The sequence below is a fragment of the Bombina bombina genome, chromosome 4 (assembly GCF_027579735.1).
Source record: "Bombina bombina isolate aBomBom1 chromosome 4, aBomBom1.pri, whole genome shotgun sequence".
NCBI lineage: Eukaryota > Metazoa > Chordata > Amphibia > Anura > Bombinatoridae > Bombina > Bombina bombina.
This window is the reverse complement of record NC_069502.1, coordinates 465,524,338-465,543,355: the sequence shown is the minus strand read 5'-3', so window position 1 is coordinate 465,543,355 and position 19,018 is coordinate 465,524,338. Positions and strand designations below refer to the sequence as shown.

The window sequence follows — 19,018 nt, the reverse complement described above, 5'->3', positions numbered from 1 at the left end:
TCCTAACAAAGACTGAAGTTCCTTCAGTGAGATAAAGTCTGCTCTTGACACCTTTTGAACCACCAGCAAGAGGTGGTCGACCTTGTCTTGCGGTAGTCTGCACACTGATGCTGCTGTGTCTATCTCAATACCCAACAAGGTGAGACAAGTGCATGGACCCTGCGTTTTGTCGTCCGCTAGTGGCACTCCAAAATCATTCATCATTAAACTGCTACACTCTGTGGAATCAGCACCACCCACCAGCAGGAAGTCATCTAGATAGTGGGCTACAGCCCCACCCCAGATGCCTTCTGCACCACTCAGTGTAGAAATGAGCTGAAACACTCGAAAAGTGAACATGATAAGGAGCACCCCATCGGTAAACATCTATCCACGTAGTAAGCCCCTTCAAACTTCATACTCATTAGCCGAAAAGACGATGGATGAAGGGGAACAAGCCGAAAAGCTTCCAACTTTGCCACCAACACTCCCTAATCCCTTCGCATATACCAGCTCCAAAGCATTGTCAAATGATTGGTAGTGTACAGAGCTTAGTTCCGGGTTAATTGCGTCATTAACTGATGCCCCTTTCAGGTATGAAAAATTATGTATCAATCTAAACTTTCCTAACTCCTTTTTTGGTACTACTCCCAAGGGTGAGACCACTAAGTCAGGGAATGGCGAGCTCAGAAATGGGTCTGTCACCCTGCCCAATTTCCATTACCTTAGCCAATTTGTCCCTAACCACCCATGCTGAAATTTAAGTTTCGTTGAATGGTAGACCCCTCTACCAGACCTGGTCAGGGTAATGCGCCAGCCAGGGCGCCATTGCAGCTGGCTTAAGTGGGGTTGGAGCTCTTGCCTCCAGCACCCCCTCTGGAGATGGGCTTCTCCACACCTTGCTCCCTCTTCTTACTACATTCGATCCCAGGGTGGGAACCTCTACACTACTTGCATATGTGACAAAAGGAACAATTAGTTCCTCTATCACATTACCTATCCTGGTATTTCCAACATTCCCTGCCCCGCCTCTTTGGGTGTGGCATGGAACAGGGAGTTCCAGGCTACGTACTTGTGGCTGGGATGTCACACCCTCCACCACCAGCTTTGACCACAAGTGTATATCTTGCGTTCCAAAGTGCAGTAATGGGTTTCCCACCATCTTCCTGCGGAAGGCCATGTCGTAATCCCACCATGCCCCTTCCTTGAATCTAGTATGGATATTGTCAATTGTATCCTGGTACTTAAATAAATTGTGGTCTTGCAGAGGCCACCTGTCTATGTAGCAAGTGGCTAACACATGAAAGCAGCTCTGACATTCTTCGTATGTCTCTGGCCTGCGTACTTTTTTGGGACCCATGCCTTCTACTGCCCTTTCTTAAGTCCTATAAGCGTCTAGCGGCAGCTCAAAGATATTCACGTCCTTCATGAATCTTCTTAACTACTTTGGACTTAAGGTGCCCGTACAGTGAATGCACTAGACAGGGGTAGGTATCCCCTTCGGCCGCTAACTTCCTGGCTACTGCTTGCCCCTGCACCTGCCCGCTCATTCCTTCTGGCCCCTGGAAGTACTTCTGCTACACTCATGTGGCCTCCCCTGAGCTTTAGACTGCACTGCCGTCAACTTCTTATTCCATCTAAACATTTGCTGTTGACCATTACCCACTAGACCTAGCTCCTCACCACTATCAGATCCTAATTCACTAGAGGATGAGCCTGTGTCTGCGTGTTTAATGTTAGTGCTGCAGTACTCACCACTAGGGGCCACCTTGTCCTGTGCTCCTGACAGCTGCCATGGCCACTGGGGGCAAGACGGTTATATTGCGCCCCCTCTGCCAGGACCCAACTGAAGATCCCTTACAGCTAAATTAGGGGTAGGCCCTATTGCATGAATGGTCTGGGGTGGAGGGGGTATCCTGTAAGAGCTCCAAACTTTGAGCCCCAAGACTAGCTGCTGGGGAGGCAAACACCTGGCTAGGCCCTAGCCCAGACCCATATCCCTCTGCAGGAGAACCTTGTGCCCTCCCCCTATCTAGGCCCAAATCTCTCCTCACTGTCTTTCTAGCCCTAGCAAAGGACCTAGCTTGAGGGTATATTTCTTGGGTAGGGGATACCACATCTTCATTGCTTGACTCCCTCCTCTCTCTTGCAGGTGCTTTCTTCTTGGAACCAGTCTCCACCACCTCTCTATATCTCTTTGGAGGCACCGACTTTCTCCTTGCTCTATCCATTTTCTTCCACGAATCTTGGGAAACCACAGATGAAACAGGAAGTCTGGAACAGGAAGAGGCCGGAATCACTGCTGCAAGACCCTATAAAGGTAAGAAAACACCTGCCCCCCCAAACTTGCAACAATGTAACAAACACAACTTAGAACACTCCAGACTTCAAGTTAGTTATCTCTTAATGTTGCTACAGGCCCACTTGAGGGCCCTCCACTGTCATAAGGGAGGGAAATTAATTAGCTCATGCACTGATCTGGCAATTGCTGTATGGCATGTTGCATAGTTAGAATCCTGCAGGATGCACTCTTATCTCTCTGGAGTCATTGTGGGGGGGGAAACACAATTTTTAGTGTCAAATTACAGAAGAAGCGGACAAAAATAAACAGTAAACGTACATTACATTGTTTTTGCAAAAATTAAACCAGCATTTGTAACCATGGGGTGATCACATAAAGATATCTAAATGTTGATCAACAGCAAAACACCAAGTCTATTGGGATTTTTGTAGATAAATCATTTGATACATGTCTCTAAAGGATTGTGATGAAGCCCCATGTTAGTCCTGATTTGGGAACTCTTCCTACTGTATAAAAATCACAATTTTACAAACCAATACTGAGGACCAACTAGACATACATGGCCATCTAAGCCCCACCCATATTGTGCACACTGACCACCCATATTGTGCACACTGAACCCACCCACATTGTGCACACTGACTCCACTTGCATTGTGCACACTGACCACACCCACATTGTGCACTGACCCAACCCACATTGTCCCCACCCACATTGTGCACACTGACTCCACCCACATTGTACACACTGACCAAACCCACATTGTACACACTGACCAAACCCACATTATGCACACTGACCACACCCACATTGTGCACACTGATCACACCCACAATTTGCACACTGACTCCACCCACATTGTGCACTCTGACTACACCCACATTGTGCATACTGACCCCATCCACATTTTGAACACTGACCCTACTCACATTGTGCACACTGACCGCACCCACTCTGTGCACACTGACTCCTCCCACATTGTTCATTTCTCAGGCCCTGATACGGCCCTTACTCCCCTTCTCTTTCTCTGCCCCAGTCCTTTTTGCCTCTGCCCCCAGACTTCCAGTCCCCTGTGCTCTGCAGGAGATTTTGGGAGGTATGATTAAAAATCCCAAAATGTTCTTTTGTGATTCAGACAGAGCACACCATTATAAAAAAGAGTTCCCAGTTTACTTCTATTATCAAATTTGCTTTATTCCCATGATATTCTGTATTGAAGAGATACCTAGTTAGGCAACTGGAGCACTGCATGGCAGGAAATAGTGCTGCCATCTAATGCTCTTACAAATGGATAACATTCATGAAAAACTGCTGCCATCTAGTGCTCTTACAAATGGATAACATTCATGAAAAACTGCTGCCAAATAGTGCTCCAGAAATGGGCCGGAGAACAAAGAAAAATTGATAATAGAAGTAAATTAGAAAGTTGTTAATAATCGCATGCTCTATCTGAATCATGAAATACAGATTTTGGTTTTCATATCCATTTAAAATATATTACTGTGTACTGTGTAATATTACCAGTGTCAATGAAAAAAATCTACCTTTCATTTCCAGTCTGGGAGGGCGCTCTCTGCAGCCCCCCAAGCCTTCAGAGTTTTTTCTTTTTAGTTGATACAAGACAGTACATACCAGAGAACAGTGACTGCCACCCCAGAGGAGTTTTTTTATTGTGCACTCCATATGCACGTGCACTATAGTGACTCATCTGAGGTCAAAATCCAATCAGCTGAACAGTCCGCAGCAACATAAAAAAAACAAAAAAAACTTTGAAAGCTTAGGGGCAGCTAAGTAGCCCAGACTGATAAAAAAGAAAACATTTTCATTACTACTGGCAATTCTGCTTGTCATAGTAAGACTAAGGGGCCTATTTATCCCAATGCTTCAACTGAAATTACGTGGGAATTCCGCGTCAAATTCAAAGCAAATTTGATCCGCCGTAGTTAAGACAGCATCAACATTGTCAAATGTTAAAAAAATGTTCAAAGTAATATACGCTCCCGGGAGATCAATACGATGCAAATCGATGCTTGCTTTATTCGAGCGTAATACTGCTGATCAGCCGTCACATTCGAGTCTATTTGACCCTCTTGCCAATTTATCAAACATTCAACAGGTACGCTCGCATCAATTCCGACGCAGCGTACCTATTGTTCAAACCGCCATCTTTGAGGCCGCGAATGCCATAGGAATCAATGGGAGTCTGAAAACACAAAAAGGTTATGTCCGATGCTGCAAAGAATGAAGCATATTAGATAATAAAAGTAAATTAGAAAGTTGATTAAAATCGTATATTTTCTAAATCAAAAGACAAAATATGGGTTTCATGTCCTTTTAAAGTGATGGGAAAGTCAAAATTAAACTTTCCTGATTCAAACAGAGCATGTCATTTTAAGACACTTTTAAATTCACTTCTATTTTCAAAGGTGCTTCGTTCTCTTAGTATCCCTTGTTAAAAAATGAATATGCACATATCATACTCTAGTGGGAGCTGCTGCCAATTGGTGCCTCCACACATTTGTCTCTTGTGGTTGGCTTAATATATACGGTATGTTCAGCTAACTGCCAGTAGTGCAATGCTGTCCCTTCAGCAATGGATAACCAGAGAATGAAGAAAATTTGATAATATAATTAAATTGGAAAGTTATTTAAAATTGTATGTTCTATCTGAATCATAAAAGAACATTTTGGGGTTTACTATCCATTTAAGTTGACAAACAGAAACCCAGATCTGCCCTTATTACTAAATAAAATCAAGTAGGGAGATGTTACCCTACTTATGGGTTATGTTACAACTTTTTCTCTTTGTCGTTGAGTTCTTTACAAAGCAAGGAGACAATATTATTGCTTCAAATTTGGTGCAAAGTATTGCTTATAGGGATAAAAATGAAATAAATACATCACATAATATAGCTAACTTTCTTTTTTGGATAAATCTATTTGCACCATGTTTAACGCATGTATTACAAGTCCCACTCTCCACTTCACAACAGATTTGACGCAATACTTTGCACCAAATTTGACGCAATACTCAAACTTCTAAACAACCAACAAACTAGTAACATTTTCCACCACTTTTTATTGGGAAATGAATAATCACGTGATTAATGAAATCAGCCAATTTGATTTAAATATACATTTTATACTATCACTAACAAATCAAATTGCTCTATAATTGTGTCACTGATCACTCATAAGAACCTGTAAGTGCCATTTGTTACATTGTGTAGTATACTTTAAAAGTAGGTGTATTGTTTGTTCAGGTATAAATCTAGCTATTTCTGGGACATTAACAGATGAAAAATAAAAGATTAGCTTTAGAGAAATGTACTTGTTCATGGATAGTAATGAAATGGTATAAATAAAGTTTGAAAAAACAGAATAACCGCGACATTGATAACTCTTATTATCAACAGTCCGATGCTCATCGCACCCTACTTGACGCACATGTTTTTGACAGACTTTTTAATAAATAAGGTCTTTGTATGTAGATTTGCGTCAGCGATCTCTGGCGAGCGTATTGACTCTAGCGAACGCGCCGAGATTGACGCTTTGATAAATCGGCCCCTAATTGTTTAAATGCAACTTTATTATTGAATTTACTGTCTTTCTCATTATGCAGAAATGTCATGTTTTATTTACTATTTTCCTGTTTTTTGTTTTGCTGAACAATATTAAAGGACTATTTAGTGTGTTTTTTTTTTATATAAGTTGAACGTGTAATTACTCTAATATTTCCAAATCTATTCTGCATCTGCATTTGGTAAATCTATAAAAGGAAAACATATCTGATATGTATGTATATTTTTCTGATTCATATATCCAAAGCAATTTTGTCAAATTCTGGGACATGCCTGATTTCCTATCCTTTTTGCTCATATGAAAGTCCATAATTGCATCTTGATGTTGGGGTACTTATTGGCTTTTTTATTTTTTACTGGTTAAAATTAGAATAAGTTACATAATTTAAACATTTTGAAGTTGTTCTATATTTTCCACTTTGGAGAACTGTTTTATATATTTTTTTAACTGTTTCCTTTTATGTTGCTGCATTCCTTTTTATGTCTGAATCTTTTTCTGGAACATCTTTCTTCTATTCAAGATCACATATGTCTTTCAGAAATGTAAAAGGTGGATGTAATCTACTGCCACGTTGAAGCATATTATAGTTATGTTTACCGTATGAAACTTGCACGCACACATAGGAATCTACATTTTCAGACACTATACTAGGACAGTTATAGGAGAGTTCACTGTCAGTCTCATTATGTCTCAGTATCTTGACTCTGATAGGCAATATTGACCTTGACACTTCCTGCAAAGGATTCCTAAAATAAACATGATTTAGGCAACGCTCGCCTCTTATGTCTACACCTTACACGTAATAATTATGTCACACTGCACTCTTTGCTAAAGTATGTCAGCGTGGGTGGCTCCTCTTTTTTGTCAAAATAAGCACTGAGGTCCATTTAGATGTTTTAGGTACTTATTGCATTAGCCCTGGTCTCAATAGAACAGAATATTTATCCCCCCATGTATTGCTAAAGTCTAAGGTGCTATGTTCATGTCAACCCCTAATATAAGGCCACATAAGTGCATACATATATAAGCACTTTTTATACTCAGTCCTCTCACTCTCTCTTATACACACACACTATACATCTCACACACAGGTATACACACAGTTCTCCACAGACACACACTTTCTATCACACACACTCTCTATCACACACACTCTGTATCACACACACTCTCTATCATACACACTCTCTATCACACACACTCTGTATCACACACACTCTCTATCACACACACTCTCTCTCTCATACACAGATTTTTACAAACAACCACACTCTCTCTCTTTCACACACACACACACACACACACACACAGACACACACACACACACACACTCTACACACACACACTCTCTCTCTACACACATACACACACACACATACATACACAAACACACACACACACATCTCTACAACACACTTTCTCTCACTCTTTCACACACACACTTACTCATCCTGATACACAAACACACATACTCACACAATCACACAGTGTTTAATTATTCCTAGGTGGTCTCTTTGCTAGAAGAGGTGCTAGACTTAGTGTCAATGTAATGTTATGTGTGGTTTTCATGGAAACATTTTCTTTTGTTACTTGGCAGAACCACATGTTCTGATTCTGAGAGTATTTGGAATGGGGCTGGATATTAAAGATCAGTGTTCTCCTTACCATATTGCTTGTATTAAAGTTAAGTTTATTTCCTTTTCATAGCACAGATATTTAGATATAAATTCTGGCTCCTTTCCCTCATGAAAAATACAAAGCAGCAGGGAGTCCTACATTTTATAAGACTGCACATTTCTCTTTTGATCTACAGTCATCTGTCGCCACCTAGTGCCCCAAATAACTCAGTCCAATTTATTTAAATTTTTAATAATAGATATAGGACTAGATTACGAGTGGAGCGCAAATTAACACTCCCGCTTGAGCGTTAATTGCGCTAGAATTAAGATTTTTGTGCTCGTATTATAAGTTGAAAGTAAACTGTTTTCGCTCTAGCGGTTACCTGACAAACGCAAAAATCCAAAGATAGAATATTGTGTGTGCATTCATGTATTCTGCCATAGAATTCAATAGAGAAAAAAAAGTGGAAAAAAACCTGACACCCCACTTTCGCACAAACTCGATTGCATATTCTCATTTGCGCTAACCCAACATGAAAATATGAATATGTCATATTCCAATGTTCTTTACATAGCAAAATATGTTCTATTTATTCCTAAATACATATTTCTACATAAATCTTATGGTATATATATATATATATATATATATATACATGATTATATATAGGTATAGATATATACAGATATATATAGGTATATCTATTTACAAATACTTAGAACATATTCTGCTATGTGCAGAACAATGGAATGTGACATATTTACTTCAAATACATAAATATGCTATTACACGTTTTCATCTAGGGCTCAAATGCCCTTATATATATATGTCTATATATGTATACATATGTATTAATGTGTTTATATTTGTATATATGTCTGTAAATACAGATATACACATATAAATACATAAATACATATATATATATATACACACACACACACATATATATATATATATATATATATATATATATATATATACTGTTTATACATATACATATTAAGACATGTATATGTATGTATCTCTATGTTAAAGCCCTTTGCCTGCCTTTTTGTTAACAGCTGAGACCTCCTATCTTTGAGCCTTTATAACTTTTGTGTGCAATATTATTATTGAATATTTTTTATTAGATGGTGTTATTATGAGTGTAAGTGTATTTTATCATGTAATTTTGATGTGTTTTGTTCAACTTTTATGTTTCGTGAAACAGTTAACCAGAGCTCTTAAGTCATTGTAATCCTTATAGCGTAATTCGCAATTGCACTCATGTGATCACGTTTACTTTCAACTCGTAATACGAGGGGTAAGCCCAAGGAGTGAAAACCTTCCCTATAAACCCCTTATCACTCGGGCGCAACCGTTTGTGCTCCACTCGTAATCTAGCCCATAATGGGGTTGGTTTCAATCTTTCAGTTTTTTTCCCCCTGATGTTGGAAAATTGGGAACAGTCTTTTTTTAAAAACAAATAAATTCAAACACATGCAAGACTGCTAACTCACACAAGATTTGATCTCCATTTTCCCACAACAGCACTAGAACTTCTGATAATGGATGCCGCTCACAGAAATCCTGAATTGGTTAAAGGGGTTAATGGAATGTGTGTGTGTGTGTTTTGAAATTGGATAGAGTGGTATTTATGATGTGTTAAATAATATGAATGCCTTTTGTATATGGGCAACGTGGGTGTACTGGAAATGTTTAATCAATGATGTTTTTCAAACTTTTAATGTGTTAAAAATATTTTTGTTTTAATTAATTAAGAAAACATTGTTTTCTGTTTTGGAGAGAACACTGCAGGATATTAAAGATAGTCCAAATTTGCAGAACTCATAATACAGATCACGTTTTCAAAAACCCACTGTACAGACAGCGAATTCCAAACCTCACTCGCACTTTACAGAACAAAGATTGAATAGCAAATACTTAAAGGGACAGTTAACACCAGAATTTTTGTTGTTTTAAAAGATAGATAATCCCTTTATTACCCATTCCCCAGTTTTGCATAACCAACACAGTTATATTAATATACTTTTTACTTCTGTGATTAACTTGTATCTAAGCATCTTCTGACAAACCCCTGATCACATGACATTTTATTTATTATCTATTGACTTTCATTTTAGCCAATTAGTGCAGTGTCTGCCACAATCCACGGGCATGCTTACAATGTTATCTATAGGGTTTACCTGAACTAGCTCTCCCCTGCTGTGAAAAGCAAATACAAAGCATGTGATTAGAGGCGGCCTTCAAGGGCTTAGCAATTATCATATGAGCCTTCCTAGGTCTAGCTTTCAAGTAAGAATACCAAAAGAACAAAGCAAAATTGGTGATAAAAGTAGATTGGAAAGTTGTTTAAAATTACATGCCCTGTTTGAAACATGAAAGTTTTTTTTGGACTTGACTGTCCCTTTAACTTCTGATCACAATTTGATTGCTGAGAGATACCCATTCCTAAACATGAAAATACTGTATGTTACAATCCCAAAAAATGTGAGCATGAAATAAAAACAAAGATATTAAGGGGACTATTTATCAAAGGTCTTGCTGACCTGATCCGACAGTGCGGATCAGGTCCGCAAGACCTTGCTGAATGCGGGGAGCAATACGCTCTCCGCATTTAACATTGCACCAGCAGCTCACAAGAGCTGCTGGTGCAACGCCGCCCCCTGCTGACTCATCAACCCGATCGTACTCGATCGGGTTGATTTCAGGCGATTCCTGTCCGCCTCATCAGAGCAGGTCTTTAGATCGCTGCTTCATAACTGGTGTTTCTGGCGAGTCTGAAGACTCGCCAGAAACACGGGCCCACAAGCTCCATTCGGAGCTTGATAAATGGGACCCTAAGAGCGTGATTACTAAGTGAAATTTCTCGATGTTGTGGTCATGATTTCCATATTCTTGCATTTCCTGCAGATCTTTTAAGCTGTACAAGATACTGTGTATTTGTCAAATACATCCACAAATGAAAATTTCTGCCCTCCCACCACAAAGGGAATATAAAAAAGTGCTGACTATAGGCTTCATGAATTTAGATCATTTATTGGTATTATATACATCTAAAATGGCGTCTGTGGCCTTTTCTGAGTATATTGCACATGTGCAAGATAATATAATTATTCCAAATCATTTTCGAATACTGACAAACATGTAAAAAAGGTGAGTTTTGCACTTTAAAGTGAATGTAAAGTTTCATGAATGAGTGCCCAGTTTTTAAAAATACTATTAAAAACAGGGGCACTTTTATTCATTATACTTAACATTGCAGCGTTTTTTTTTTAAATACTTACCTTTTTCTTTAGCAAACCCGGACGCAATCCTCCGTCCACTTCACCTGCTGTACTTAGCACCTCAATGATGAAACTAGCTTTCTCCCATCATGGCGTGGCCTCACGAGATGGACGCCCTGTGGTGCACGCCATTACTGGAGGAAGCTGGTTTCGTCATTGATGAGGTAAGTACAGTGGAGCTGCGGGTCCGGGTTTGCTAACGAAAAAGGTAAGTATTTTTAAAAAAAACTGCAATGTAAAGTTTAAAGTGCCCCTGTTTTTAATAGTATTTTAAAAAATTGGGCACTTATTCATTCAACTTTACATTCACTTTAACAACACACTTTGCATTTTGAATTTGTGTCTATTTTGTTGCTGAAATATAGTGCAAAACCCGTGGTGGAAAGGATGGTGACGTGCATCATACGGGTGATTTTGTTGCTATCTACTCGGATCCAATCTGAACTTTTCTTTGAACTTTTTCCAATACAGAAATGATTTTTAACGCTTGCATTGTGATCACTTGGTACTTGAAAAACACAGATTGGGAGTCGAAAAAACATAGATAAACCGGATCTCTTTATCTTTATTTTATACTTTACAAACAGAAGCCATGATAATATCACACAAGTAAGAGAGCTTTAAAATTGGATATCCTATATTATAAAAGACAAGAGTTTGTCTGAAGCCATCATGCGCAGTTCAGACAAACTCTTGCAGCTGATCGCACGCGCACCCACCCGACAGCAGCGCGAGGACCCTGCAGCACAGCTGATCGCGCGCGCAGGGGAGAACCGGGCAGCACAGGAGAGAGAGAGAGAGAGAGAGAATGAAATATAACACAACACGGCCCGTGTGAACGGGCTTTAGGACTAGTTACTTATATTACGTAAATTGCTGCTGTTATAAGAGCTAATATTAAAGGGCCAGTCTAGGCCAAAATAAACTTTCATGATTCAGATACAGCATGTAATTTTAAACAATTTTCCAATTTACTTTTATCACCAATTTTGCTTTGTTCTCTTGGTATTATTAGTTGAAAGCTTAACCTAGGAGGTTCATATGCTAAGGCCACCTCTTTTCAGAATGCATTTTAACAGTTTTTCACCACTAGAGGGTGTTAGTTCATGTATTTCATATAGATAACACTGTGCTCGTGCACGTGAAGTTATCTGGGAGCAGGCACTGATTGGCTAAACTGCAAGTCTGTCAAAATAACTGAAATAAAGGGTCAGTTTGCTTAGATACAAGATAATCACAGAGGTTAAAAGTATATTAATATAATTGTGTTGGTTATGCAAAACTGGGGAATGGGTAATAAAGGGATTATATATCTTTTAAAACAATAAAAATTCTGGTGTAGACTGTCCCTTTAACAAATAGTTGTTCTTTATTCACATATAAATTATTATATAAAAATTACAAAACAAAACAGAACATAACAAATCACCTCAGGAGAAAATGTATAGAAAGAAGCATAAGATCTATACAGCCATTGTTATCCTTTATTTTTCTCAACCACCTCTGACCTAAGTGTTATTTTTGATTGATACTACGTCTGTATGCACAGATATCAGTTTTAATTAAAACTGACATTTATATTGATACACCAGGGTCTAACATTAAATATGCACTGGTCAAGTTGCACTGGCAAGCAAAGCTTGTGTTAAACAAGAAACTGGGTGGTGCTGTTTTCAGTCAGTGATCTTATTTCTCCGCCTGCCTTATAAAGTTCATGTTGTGTTATTTTGATAAGTAATGTTTTAGCAACAAATAAAAAAAAAACCCAATAATAAAAGGCACATTTAATATTCATTATTATCATGGTATTTATGTAGTAATAGTACGTAAGACAGAACCCTGGAACTGTTTTCATGGAATGTGGACCATCAAGCAATGTTGCCATACCAATGCAATGTATTCTGAGAGTGCCACACCAGAAATTCCAGCAGTCATCTGTCTTTGTGTTCTGAATGCTCAGTATTTAAAGGGACATTGTATTATAAAATTAGTTGCCTCTTAATGTGTTACCATTTAATTTTATACCAGTAGCAGGTTAGAAAATTTATGAGAATTGTTCCTTTATATTTATTGTTGTATTTGAAAAATTGGGTTTCGTTCTTTGATACCACATCCCATTAAAATGGTCTGAGCTTGCAGGGAAACCAGATCTCCTTATTTGATTTTTTTTTTTATTTTTTTTTATTATTTTCTATATAAAGACACTTCCATATCTTATCTCTGTTTATATACCATGGGGTCGAATTACCAAGCTTGATGCCCCTGTTTCCATGCAAAGCCGCTGCTCCACAACTGGTCCGCTGCCTCTGAGGCTGTGGTTTGCAATCCGCCCGATCCTATACGATCGGGTTGATTGACACCCCCTGCTAGCTGCCGATTGGCCACGAATCTGCAGGGGGCGGCATTCTGGTGAACTGCTTGTGCAATATTAAAAGCGCATGCTGTCGGCATTCAGCTATGTCTGTCGGACATGATATGCTACAGCATATCATGCCGGACAGACATTGATAAATCGGCTCCCATAGCTCAATTGTTAGAGAGAACAATGGAAAATTAACATTTCATTACTTTCCTACCTCTTACTAAGAATGTAATTTCTTCCGCTAGCTATGTTTCCATCCGGTACCCCATTCCACCAAGAAGGTAGCACCCCCAAACAAGAAGTATCCCTAGGTGCTTCATCAAATTGCCAACATTATACTAAAAGCCCAAATGATCCCTTGCACCTTATTCGATCAACACTCCGGTGCTGAGTTCCTGGAGCCTCGCTAGTTTTGCCGTCCCTCCAGCGTTTACCTCATCTCTTTGACAAAATATGCATTGTCATGTACAATGTAGATTATTTAAAGCATTGAAGATATCTTAAAAGTGATTTAATAGTTGCTTGCTTTTATTTCAAACATAAATATATATTTGAAAATATATGTTTATGTTTCAAATAATATTAAGCAACCATTTAATCCCTTTTATGATATCTTCTACAATACTTTAAACAATATGCATTGTTCACGACAAAGCATATAATTTAAACATCGACCCCTAATATATTATTTTAAACAATATGCATTGTTCACGACAAAGTATATAATTTAAACATCGACCCCTAATATATTATTTTATAATATATTTATAATATATTATATTATTAGGGGTCTACATAACTGCATGCCTGTTATGTAAAAATATATTTTAATGGGGGGCGTGGCTAAGAAGGGGCCATGCACAGTTGCACCTTATGAAGCTCCTGGGGCTATCCTTCTAATTTTCGAGCTTAAAGAGATATAGCTATGATTTAACACTATAATTATAACAATCCACTACTACCTCTCCTACTGCACCGAGTAATACTCAGATCCATGAATTAAAGCTCCCAGGACCTGAACTAGCCAGCTATGATAATAGGCCATCACATCTACATGAGCCTGCAACAATGAATCTACCTGACGACCCAGCCTAAGCAGCTCTCACACTGAGAACTCAAGAAAGCTCTACATCGCCTCTACTAATAAAGTTTAATCTTTAGACGTCTATATCTTCTGGAGCACTGTATCTAATTACTAGTCGGGTAAGAAGACGGCATACAATCACAATTTCACTCTAAACCCCCCCCCCGGTTTGCCGGGTATAACGGGTCCATCTTCCTACCACCTTCAGATAAAAGGATGGAGGAGCTCCACACAAGTATACTAGCTTTGCTGCTTGAAATTGAACGCAAAATGGATATCGGGTTTGCTGACTTGAAAGACACTGTTAAAGGGACCTGCATAGAAGATGGCACTCAACAACCACCATTATCCGAGCTTGACACCACTGCGCCAACAGAGGACTTCCGCAACCTACAATTGACTCTGAGTTACAGGCCCGAAGAGTGTGGGCAGACTACAGTCCCTTTAACTCACCACCAAGCTACCTCTACGATAGCTCTTCACACCAGGAGGTCAATTTCTGCTCCAATACCTGTGGTGGAGTGTTCAACACTATACCTATCATCCACCTCCACTCCGGCTCCAGATAGGGAGCTGGTACTTACCCGCTTGCCCCGGATATCTTGGTCGGGAGATGTGGCCGGCTCTCGTTCGGGAGATCTGGGGCTATTCAGGATCCACGTGACCCTCGAACTTCCAAACAAGTTGAAGGAGATCTTGCTATCCATTTTCCAAAGATGTTTTACAGTGGGGACCTACCGTGGACTTTCCTTAGTCCCCTCCAAAAATGCTGTCAGAGAGTGGGACTTGATTCACAGTGGGGCAGACTTAACCCGATCTGGCATAGACTAGATACGGAGACGCTTCTATGATTCACAATAAGCCTACATCTATGTGACCTTTTCAAAAATTGTTTTATTCTGTTTGTTTGTTTTAAATACATTCTCTGAGGACTAGGGCTATGCGTATATTCTAGGTTAAACTGCCTTTCATATTTAGAGCTAGTTATTTCACGTAGCTGCAGATATATAGTACTATTGAATACTAGGGTAGCTCGTTTCCACTCTTTTACATTTTACTATTTCAATCACCCCTCATTAGGGATAACCTGCAGAGGCACCTACAGTTTCACCCTATTGTATGAGTACTATACCCTATAGATATTACAGAAGTTGCTTGCTTAAGGGTTCACATAATCAGTTAAGCTAATTTACATACCTCATATAAGTAATTAGATATGTGTTTGTTGTTGGTATTAAGATATGAATTTCCCTTGCTTTAGGTCATTTCTTGAGGTCTCAGGCACACTAGTGGACCCAAGAGTGAAGTTGCGCTATAGCTTATACGCCCAACTTGGCATTAGATAAGTCTATAGAATACATATGACTTTTAAGTAAGAATTTTATGACAATTCTGGGTACTGTTCATATGGTTGCTTCATACTTTGACATGCTCCTTTAACAATTTGGCTCTACTCTGATCGCACTGATACTGACTACCAATGAAGCCCATTATGCCCAGTGATATGTTGGGTGTCAGGTTTTCATTCCTGACTAGTCTATTTGACTAGAGTCTCCAATTGGGGTCCAAGGTACAGTGATATCTATACCAGCATACCCTGAGTGAGTGGGTGGCTAAGCTGTCTCCAAAACCTCTCTGACAAAGTGTGTTTGTACACATGAAACGCGTAAGAGGAAATTTTGTTGCACATGTTTGGGTTTAATCCACGTTTTTGTACCTATCTTACAATATTAAATTGGATTTCTACCTGCCTACAACCTGGTGGCTGTCTTCGTTATTGTTCCAAAACCTAGTAGATAACATGCTGGCCCCACTAACGGTCACCTTCCCTTCAAACTACTCATACTATTACAGACAACATTATTGATTTGAAGAAAAATCCATTAGCAAATGCTTCGGTATGTTCTGTGGAGTCACTCACCCTGTGTGCCGCGTTGTGTTACTGCTGCCTCTGCAGCACCGCTCTGTGTTCCCTCTTCAGCGCTCCCCACAGGAGCCTTAGCCAAGGGGAAGGTTCTGGTCTGATAGGTGCAGACAGACGATACAGGGAACTTCACCAAATTCCCTCAGGACAAATGAAGTAGAATGCAACCAAATCCTTGCACGCTAGTAGGTAGGTCTGGGTAGAGTGCCAAAATAATAAACCGCCACTATTAGCTGATTAAAAGCTCCTTTATTATGACAGCACTTAAAAAGGCATACACACCAACAGAGTGTAATAGGTCAAACGCGTTTCGTAGGTGTAACTTCCTCAATGACCTCTAACATTACCTGAAAACTCACCCTTAATAAAGGCAGTAGCCACTCCCCCATTACAGGTGAAAAAGGTTAGTCAGGTAAAACAAGAAAAAGGAGGGCAATCAATTTGAATTCATTTTGAGAAAATATATGTATATATGCCGCAAATGAGCTTATATAAATACAGAAAAGTTAAGTTAATTAAATACAAGACATTCTTTTTGCAAAATTAATGAATATTCCTATGTTCACATTGTACCAAAAGCTACACATTATGGGTCAGAAATAACAAGCTAAACTTAATAGGCTATACACTCTTGAGATTGCTAAGGCTTACCATATATCCAATTCTATTCATAAATTTTAAGTATATCATATGGTTGAAAAAATCATGTCACAAATGAAGGACCATTACTCAGTAAACATTTTTAACACATAACTAGTGGATAAGGTGAAACTTAGGTTTCAATAGTGATATCTCCTATTTTATTCTGCCAGATTTTATAAAGGAAGGTATATGGTATTAATTCTAAATTTAATTTTTTTAAATGATATATTCTCAAACTTTAACATAAATTTAATCTACATAAAGTTTAATGTCCCAATCTGAGTTCAATCCTCTTGGGACCCTCGTGTTCAATTGAAAAATCCAATATACCTCCCTTTGACTCAAAAGTTTTAGTCTATTACCTCCCCTTCTAGGTCTTCTGACATGCTGAATACCCTGAAAACATAGTAACTTACTGTTACCTTTATGTTCATTTTTAAAATGTAGGGCAACTGGGGTATCTGAGTCCTCATCACTGATGGACCTCAGATGCTCCAAGAACCTTGTCTTGAGGGGTCTGGTCGTCTGACCAACGTATTTAATATTGCATTGTTTACACGTGAGTAAGTATATCATGTATGAAGTGTTGCAATTTATATATTATTTTATCTTAAATGACTCACGTTAAACATTATTGATTTGGCCCACGCACACTACTTTATTCCAGTTACCACCCTATTTGTTACTTCCTCAGCATAACCCACTACCCAAGTTAGCAAGCGGCTATTATATATTTTATGTTTATCTCATTTTTTTTTCTTTTTATTAAAAATACAGAAATAGTCATTATCCAGGTTATACAGATACTTTTAGCCCAAGACTTCTAATGGAACATACTCCATACTAATACTACTACTTAGCTGTGCTAACCCTTAGTATCAAATGGGGAACCCACCAAAAAGAAAATAACATAAAACAGAGGTTCAAGTCGTCCACCCATAGCAATACACTGTGATATTGTTACTTTTTTCAGAAACTATCTGTAAGTTATTAATTTTGCCATTTATGCTTTATGGTTTTTCATTTATGTTGTATTTCCTGTACAACCTCAATAAAAAACTGTTTTAAATTTTTTTATATATATATATATATATATATATATATATATATATATATTTTAATGATAATGACTAGTAAACCATAAATATATATTAACATAGTGCTCAAAATTACTACTAGCCCGCTAGCCATTGGCGAGTGAAAATTTTACAGTGGGGAGTAAAAATTAGTGAGTGAATGTTAGGCTTCCTGCTACAAATATTATCTATAGGGATATTATATATCCATGAAAGGACTAGGATATGGTATTTCTCTAGGGCCATAAGGACCTTATTCATGCTTAGACTGTTACTTCTGAGAGGGTAAACAGGGGCAGAGAGAGATTGAAGAGGAACAGTGAGAGTGGAGAAAAAGATAGCATTAAAGGGACATTATACACTCCTTTTTTCTTTGCATAAATGTTTTGCAGATGATCTATTTATATAGTTCATAAAGTTTTTTTGTTTTTTTTAAATGTATAGTTTTGCTTATTTTTAAATAACATTGCTCTGATTTTAAGACTCCTAACCAAGTCCCAACGTTTAAGGAGAATACCGTCAGATACCTACTCCAGCTTGCTCCTGTTTGTGTAAAGGGTCTTTTCATATGCAAAAGAAGGGGGAGGGGGGAGGGTCTTATTTCCCACTTGCAGTGGGCTTTCCAGCTACCTTTTCAACAGAGCTAAATTGAGAGCTTCTAAGTAAGTTTTTAAACAGTTTTATACTGGATTTTTATATCAGTATCTGTGCATCTTATTTTTTATTGTAGTGTCTATTACATGCAGTTATATAAAAATTGGTGTATACTGTCCCTTTAAGAAAGACTGGAGAGAAAAAAGAAAGAATGAAGATATGAGAGAGGAGAAAGACAAAGAGTGAAAAGAAAATATATGGCCTGAGAGAAAAGGGAGGGGGTAAAAAGAGAGATTGGAGAGAGGAGGCAGTGTAGAAAGATAGATGAGAGATGACAATTATAAAACAAATTTTCCAGGTTTGCTATGACCTCACAATAATGATAACACTTTCTGCACACCCTCAGTTCAACATTTTTTTTCTGTCCAGCTGTTTTCTTCCCCTAGTTCATGTTGCTAACTGCTATGCACTTATTTTTGTTATTTTATTACTGTATGTAGCATTATTTAATTTATGGTTTAAAACACAGAATATTAAACAATTACTTCACAATAAGGTGTTTC

At 38.4% G+C, this 19,018-nt stretch overlaps 1 long non-coding RNA gene across 1 annotated transcript in view; it reads left to right on the top strand.

Moving 5' to 3' along the window:
• The first annotated feature begins 2,217 nt into the window (after nt 1-2,217).
• LOC128655438 (uncharacterized) overlaps nt 2,218-19,018 on the top strand; it is a 158,199-nt gene continuing 141,398 nt past the window's right edge. The window contains exon 1 of the long non-coding RNA XR_008401795.1: nt 2,218-2,299. This is a non-coding gene — a long non-coding RNA (uncharacterized LOC128655438). The remainder of the gene's footprint in view (nt 2,300-19,018) is intronic.